This window comes from Melospiza georgiana, chromosome 12, assembly GCF_028018845.1.
Source record: "Melospiza georgiana isolate bMelGeo1 chromosome 12, bMelGeo1.pri, whole genome shotgun sequence".
Taxonomy (NCBI): Eukaryota; Metazoa; Chordata; class Aves; order Passeriformes; family Passerellidae; genus Melospiza; species Melospiza georgiana.
Genome location: NC_080441.1, coordinates 4,771,107 through 4,777,683, shown reverse-complemented (window position 1 = coordinate 4,777,683; position 6,577 = coordinate 4,771,107).

Below are 6,577 nucleotides of genomic sequence, written 5' to 3'. Positions count from 1 at the left end.
GTGGGTTTGCCAAAGTTAATTCCACAACGAGCAACACATTGGTGTCACCTTCTTCCAAGACATCCCCGCTCCTGCTCTTCCATCTCTGCTCCATCCATAAAAGAGCCCCGATTAAAAGCGTGGCCTCTTGTTTGATGAACCAGGAATCCATACATCCTGTAATTTTCCCTCCTCCATCCTCTTTCCCTGAGTTTCTCTGTCATATTCAGTAAAGTCTCTTTTATTGAACATCTGTTTGGTGCATAGCAAGCTTATCCGAACTCGGCAGGAAAGCACCTTTACTCCAAAATAAATTAAAACAATGTATGTGCCTCTGGCCAATGGATCATTGGATGGGAGTCATGAATGTACATTTGTGGATATTTGATGGGAAGTTTATCATTTAAATGATGAAAATACAGTACTTCAACATATGGATCATTCTGAGCTGCTCTCTTTCCTTTCCAGTTGAAGAATCATTGTGCATTTAGAGGAATTAGACAAAATTAAGAATTTAAACTGGTCTGCTTGTAAAAGCTATTACCAAAGAGTGGAAATGCAAAAGCAAATGCAGGGGTGGAGTCTGACTCTGAGATATACATGGATTAAGCTGGTTTAGTTTTAGGTGGTGCAAACAAAGAGCAAAACATGTTAAATTAGCAAAGAGGGAATTAAAAAGTGAATTAAAGACTTAAAATAGAAATTAAAGTACATAAAACCCCTCTGCAAGGATGGTAGTGATCAAATAAAGCTGAGAACTCAAAGTTTTTGTCTTCTCTGCTGTTTTTATCCTGATTAACAAGATGAGTCCAGTGTGGTGGTCTGCACTAGACCTTTCCTACAGCTCTGAAATTGTTTTTTTCCCCTTTTCATACAATATCCATGATAATTTCCATAATGAGAAATGTTTTCTGCCCTGGAGAGTTGTGATAGCAGGGGAGTCCTTCCCCTGCTCTCAAAACCATCTCCTAATTCCTGAGGCAATTGAGCAGCAGAAAACTCTTAACACAATTATCAGGAAATAAAATCAAGAATGCTGAACTCCAAAAGCAGCCTTGGAGTAATCAAGGCATTCAAGATGATGCTGCAGTTTGATTCCCAGCTATTAAGACACCTTTTGGTATTTGGCAGTGTGAAAAATGTCTCCACATCTGGCCAGTTCATGCTACTGTGCAGCGTGACCTTGACACACCAAACCCATCCTACAAAATGACTTTTAAAGCAGACACAACTAAAATTCCCCTGAGTCTACAATATGTTTTCTTGCCTGAATTTTCTGCTGTCCACACTGTACAGACATTGAATCCAGACTGAAACTGTTCAATAAAACGTACTTTCTTTTCAGATTTTTTTTGTCAGTATTTCTCACAAAGAGCTCTGAGATTTTTCAGCTACATTTTGCAGCTACTTTTAAACCAGAAATTATCACCTTGTGTTCGATTAGTGAACTCAGTCCATTTAAGAAGCAAGAGCATGTGTATAAAGTATAAATAAATACTGATATATAAAAGTGTAAGTTGAACTGCTGCCGTGGAAAGAGAGGTCACAGTACAACAGGCTCGGAAAATCACACAGGAATGGATTAATGACAAAAGCCAGTATCAGAAGTGAAAAACAGACTACATTGCATTTCTCTACTTAATGTGCAATAATGTCTAAAACACAGTATGCCAAGTAAGATTTTTGCTATTTTATGCACCCACTTCAGCCCAGTTCCCCTCTCCATGCTTGTCCAGCCCAGCAGGATGGAGTGCCCATGGCTGTGGGAATCAGAGCTGGGAATGCCCAGCATTTCCATCCTGGTGGAGATTTCAGTGACTCCTGTTGGTATTTTTGCAGTAAACCAAGGATTTTTCCAACCAAAGCAGTCCAACCTCAGGCCACATTGCATCAATATTTCACTGCAGATTTGTGATTGGCCCTGGGACTGTGGACAGCTGCCTCTCTGGCAGGGCTTTTTTTTTTCCATGGGGTTTGTTGTCAGAGGCATGGGAGAGCTACCACCAGTCTTTTAAAGAAGACCTTGCCTGAGAGTCTGTAATCACTTGCCAGAGCAATCTCACCTCTGAGGGGCAGACTCTTAACAATCTATTATGTCCTAATTAAGTTTGGCCGTGTTTACACTGCTTGATGATGATGCATAAAGATTAATTTACCTTTCCAGCCCCTCTGCCAGAACGTGCTGCCACAGAACCCCATTAAAAATGGAAATAGCAGTGAAGTCTCCAATTATTTTATATCACCTTAAGTCTACCAGAATTCATCATTTTATGTGCTGTTACTTTAATTTATTGGCTTATCATCTATTGAGGTAGTAGCAGTTATTACAAGTCATTCTATATAGGTTTTAAATATGGTGGTATCATTTCCTATGGACAAACAACCCTCATTTACAGTTTTTAAATAAGGGTTTGTAATTTAAGGAGGCCAGAGAAAGCCATTTAATTGCTTTTGAATAAAAAAAAAAAAATCTTACAGAGCCACAACTAAAATTGGATTCCTCTGACTGTCATTGGAGTTTAGAATTAAACAAGCCTGAGCTCTTCAGTGTGACCCTGATGAAATTAAGTGCAATCAGGATGAAGGCAGAGCCACGATTATACAGGTTGAGCTTTACACTTTGATTTTCTTGAAATATTGATTAGGGATGTGAATATGAATTAAAGATCTTGGCTCTGTTACAGCAGATTTGCAATGAGATCTTGAGCACATTCATTTTTCCCTCACTTTGACAGGTTCTGGAGTTTGCAAGTCGTGCGTTGGGTCACTTGTTCACCCAGGAGCTGTGGCCAGAGAAGGTGATGGTCACATCACACTGCCAGGGGCTCCTGATGGAAGAAGTGCTGTTCCAGAGGAATCCTTCAGCCTGGAGCACTGAAAGTTCACCTTGCTGCAATGACACAGCTGGGAAGGTGTTATTTGTGTCTGAATTTTCTGAATAGTGAAAGAAACTCCTCATGGCAGAGGCTGTCCCTTCCTCCTATAGGGTCTGGAGATCTTTTTGTGTGGTCTGGGACATCTCATCAAGGCCTGGCAGGGCTTAGCTTGAAAGGGAAGGATGGGGGCTGAGGAGATTTCCACCAGCCCAGCAGGAGCAGGATTTTCTCCCTTATATCCAATTTCCTAAAGTTGCCTGAAGCACCTCCAAAATCCCTTGAGATAAAGAGGCACTGCCAGGCCTGTACCACAGTCCTGCCACCTAAGTGATGGTGATGAACATTCCCAGGAGTCATGGTCACCAAAGCTGTGCCAGACCTCCAGAGGGATTAAATCAAGGATAAGGATCCTTAGGAAAAAAGAGCATAATTAGCTCATAAACGTTATTTCTCAGTGGTTATTCCCTTCCACTCTCATCCTCCCTGGCAGCACTAGTGCTTTCTCCTCCTGTGACTTCCTACACATCATTCATGGGTTGCTTTACTTATTTTTACTGAGTTGCCCCCCTTTTTCAGCCCAGTGATGCCAGAGGAGATTTCAGAGCAGGTCAGGTTATTTAACAAGCAAACACCCTAACAAACAGCCCGTGTTTCCACACATCCTTGCTGGTTTATGGGGTCATGCACAGCAGAACATGGCCAATAAACCTTTTGACCATTTGTCACAGGTTTTATGAGCCGTGCTTGGCTGGCTCAGATGCACCTTCCCAGGGCCTGGAGAGGCACAGCATCATTTATCCCAACATGGGCAGCACCCAGCACCTCACCACAAACTGGAAACCATGGAAGGCACCTCTTCGTACCCAAAGTCTTCACTACCCATTGAGTATGAGAAGAAACCCAGAGCCTGGGGGCCATGGGATGGAAATCTGCCTGATCCCAAGCTCCTGCAGCACCACTGGGTAAATATTGGTGGGGTCATCCCAGCCCAAATCTGTTCGCACCCTCCTGCAAGGGGTGAGCTCATGGTGCCACATCCCTGCCCAGTGATTACAGCTGGGACCTGCCACTGCATAACGAGTGGGGCAATGGAGGAAATAGGAAACACCATCCATGCCATGCACAGTGGGAAATAAATCCAAGGTGAAATAGTAAATCTCCAAGGAGTTACAGAAACCCTGATAGATACCCTGGTGGAGGTGCATTTATTGTGAAGTGCTACAAGGTTTTTCTCTTATCTCTAATTTTATAGATCTGTGCAGCTGCAGCAGTCCTTGGTTAGGGCACATATTTGAAAATGCTATAAATTTCACCTCCTATTTATTTCAGACTCATTGGCACTCTCTGTCTTTACTATCTCCTGGTATTTTATGCCTCAGTACTTGGAGAAAAAATGCTTTGTTTGCACTAGATGTAATATGGAAACTCTCTCTGACATTTAAACTTTAGTATCAGTTTGCCTACAGTGTTAATATCACTGAAACTGCTTATATGGATTAAATTGCCTACAGTATATAATGCCAAAATATGAACACAGCACATTTACTGATTTAAACCCTTGAAAGAATTATTACCATTAAAATATTTAAGGTCACCTTTACAAATGCAATAAATCAGGAGGATGTCAAACAGGGAGCGTTTAAAGCTCCCGGTCTGCAGTAGCCCAGTGGGAAAAGGATGGTTGATTCATTGTCGTGTGCAGACAGGGGGATTGGGTTTTGTCACCCCTTTGGGGGACAGCCTTGGGGCTCACACCTTTTTGGGGTGCAGCCCAAGGGTGTGGAAGACCAAGGGGGACACAGTTGTTCCCACCCAAATTCTGCCATTCTTGCACCAACTCCCAGCCTGGTTCCACCAGCTCTGGAGGTCTCACAGGAGGAAAGAGCAGCAAAACCTCATTTCTGTCATTAAAGCCAGACACAGCAGCTCGTGTGCCCTCGGGAGGCAGAACTGATGAGTAAGAAGATGCCATTTTCATGCAGTCAGTTTTCTGCACAGAACAGCCTATTCATGCTACGGGTCCAGTTCTGCAAAAACCCTTATTGAGGTCAACACAATTTACTGATAATTGAAGTCAGAGGAAAGTTTTGCTTCAGTGGGAACTGGCAAATCAAGCCTATCAGACAATTTTAAAAAAAAAAAGCCATCCTTCATTATGCTTTCATCTTAAATATTAGGATTCAGCAAATTTCCCGAGAACAACCACTGTGTAAAACTTTAATCTTTTGAGAATGGATTGGGACTGTAATTGCAAAACCCAACATCCTCCTCCTGTACTGCATTCCCTCTCTCCAAATGTCAGCATTTACTAGCAAGTTATAAATGGGGGAGAAATTTGCATGTGGTTATTACTCATGCTTTCATTTGTTTCCAGGTGACTGTTTTTAATGTTTAGCACAACCCCCTTATCTACAGTGGCCCATCATAATTTACAGCATGAGGAGACAGACTAATGTTCATCCCCATTGCCTGGGAAAAGTACAGGAGGATGGATAAAATCCTACTGAAGTGCGAGGGTTTTCCCAAAGGGTCTTTCAGAGAAAGAAAAATTTTTTTTGCTGGTGATTAGAATACACTTGATTTAGTAAAATGCTCTTACATGAAGATAAGCTGGTGCTTCCTCCAAAACTTGGGGCTTTTAAAAGCACATAATTTGCTTTCTGCCTCTTCAAAGAGGCTGATTTGGGGAGCACTGTTCCCAGAAACTCCAACTGCACCTGGGGCAACCAAGCAACAACACTTGTGCCTTTCTATCCAGTTTTCTCACAGAAAGAGCCTGAATTCCCTAACAAAACACAACTAACCCTAAAGAAAGCTGCTGTCAGGGGCCAAGAAGGAGCAGCTCCCGAGCCTGAGCAGATGCTTTGCTGCAGCAGCAGAAACGGAGCCTGACCCTGGACTTTGGACTGCTCCATCCGTGAGATTTAACAGTTGGATAACACATTTGATAATTGAGCGTGTTAATATTTTGCAAGAGAGACTGACAAGCAGATTGTTGTCAAATCAAGGCTCCGTCAGGCTGCGGATATTGAAGTTGGCAGAGCCCAATAATTTACGGCTTTCTCCTTCAGCTTCTCATAATTTACTTCCCAGCCACTGAAGGGAAACCTGCAGCCAAAGAAAATTGATGGACTCATCATGCAGACATGACACTCCTGAAACCTCAAATTGCTATTTTATACACATGGTGCAAAGAGGAATGATCAATGGGAGCTGGAAACTCCTCATTTACAGGAATCCTGGGGAAGCTGCACTGGACCTTTCTGCTCTCCCACTTTCCTGGGACTTGCTGCTATATTCCAAATTATTCCCATTTAGCATTTTCTTCTACCCAATGACCTGGAAATAGTAAAACCACTGAGTCTAAGCTATTAGTTTATATTGGTACAGGGTCTTAGGCCCAAGTGGGTGATATTTTGCTAAAAGCAAGACCCAAAGTCACTCCAACTCAGCCCAACTCCTGCTGACTGTGTGATCTCACCAAATGGAACAACCCAGCTGCTCATTTTCAAGCTCAGGTTTATGTTTGTTACTAAATTCATGCCCTGACAAAGTTTTTGGGAGTTTCTCATTGCACATCACAACCCCTGAACAGCCTCCATCAGCCATAAATACATGTCAGTAATTTCCTTTCCATTATACACACCTGCAATCGTGGGAACACAAAGTTTAAAAATTCCTCCATTCCTTCCAAAATGAAGAATTGTTTGTATAAATAAAAC